A 1,839-nucleotide genomic window follows, 5' to 3' on the forward strand; every position below is an offset into this window, starting at 1 on the left:
TGTAAAGATGTTCTTTTCTAATCCCCGCCACTCAGAAATGGAGGCCTAGAAAGGTGAAGTTACTTGTCCAAGGCTACCAACTAGTACTGTAACCCGAGGTTACCAACACAAGTAGTCTTCTGATTCTGTCCTGAAGCTTTTCCCGGCCATCTACCAGATTTTTGTTTTTCTTATTGTCAGGTCTCTTCCTACTGTATCCTTTAAAGCCGCTACATCTTGAATTTTCAATGTAACTTCAACAGCCTTTGCAAGCCCCGTCTGTCTAAATTTCCTATGGAATATAAAATGTCATTTAGTTGTTTGGGGGAAAGACATTGTGCAAGTCCAGTTATTATCAATAGAAATCTAAAAGAGCTTTTACCTGAAGTATAATAAAATAAAAGGTTTTGTGTCCCAAGTTATCACAAAAGGCCATCCTCTTCTACTCCTGTTACTCCTATAACTCTTATACGTGTAAGAGGAACAATCCCTAGTTTTTGATATTTTTTCCACTATCTCTCAGTTCTCATTTTCATGGATACTATTTTTCTATCTTTTATATTTTATATACACTTGCAGTTACATTACCCATCATCCTGATAACATGTGCTAGGATCTAGGTGCTCAATAAATATTTGTTGAATAAATTACTTTTTAAATATGTGCAACCTTAAAATTAGTTAAATTGCTGACCTATGAAAGTTGACTTTTTAAAATAAGTTTTTAGGGACTTCCCTGGCTGTCCAGAGGTTGGAACTCTGTGCTTCCACTGCGGGGGATGCAGATTCGATCCCTGGTTGGGGAACTAGGGTCCCACAGGCCACACAGTGTGGCCAAAAAGTAAGTAAATAAATGAAAGGTTTTAAAATCTTGCTTCTTGTGGAGCATAGGCTCCGGACACGCAGGCTAGTGGCAATGGCTCACGGGCCTAGCCGCTCTGCGGCATGTGGGATCTTCCCAGACTGGGGCACGAACCCACATCCCCTGCATCGGCAGGCGGACTCTCAACCACTGCGCCACCAGGGAAGCCCTTCTTTTTTGATTATTGTATTAGGGTTAGGTTTGGCTGCATGAAGCAGGGGAAAACAACCAGAAAATAAGAGTGGCTTAAACAAAAATTGGTATTTCCCTCTCAAGTTTTAGAAGTCAAAGTTAGTCTAGAGCTGGCCTGGCACTTCATGGAGACAGATGCAGCATCCTTGTTCCAGCCAAGAAAGTCACACATGTATTTATTTATGCTTTCAAATATACTTGTATTTGGAAGATATCAGCCTCCATTCCCAATGTCACCTCATGGTCTAAGAGAGCTGCTGGAGCTCTAGCCATTATACTTGCATTCCAACCAGAAGGTGAGAGGACAAAGGGAACATGCCCTCTCTTTAAGAACTTTTCTCTGGACTTCCCTGGTGGTCCAGTGGTTAAGAATCCACCTGCCAATGCAGGGGACGAAGGTTTGATCCCTGATCAGGAAACTAAGATCCCACATGCTCCAGGGCAACTAAGCTCACACATGCCACAGCTAGAGCCCGCACGCCTCAAGGAAGGGTCCCGCATGCTACAACTAAGACCCGACGCAGCCATAAATAAATAAAAAAAGTGGTTGTACTATTTTTTAAAAAAGAACCTTTCCCAAAGTTCGCATATACCATTTCTGCTTTCATTCTGCTGGCAAAAACTTAGTCACTTGGCTACACTAAACAGGAAGGGAGGCTAGAAAATGCAGTTTCAGTACTGAGGAAGAAAGGAAGAATAGATACTGGGGGACAAGCAGAAGTTTCTACCATAGTCTCAAATCTCATCACTGTTTAAAACATTAAGTATTTTAAGATTCTCCTAGTTTTTTTTTTTTTTTTTTTTTTG

Source organism: Lipotes vexillifer, unplaced genomic scaffold, assembly GCF_000442215.2.
Source record: "Lipotes vexillifer unplaced genomic scaffold, Lipotes_vexillifer_v1.1 scaffold829, whole genome shotgun sequence".
Lineage (NCBI taxonomy): Eukaryota > Metazoa > Chordata > Mammalia > Artiodactyla > Lipotidae > Lipotes > Lipotes vexillifer.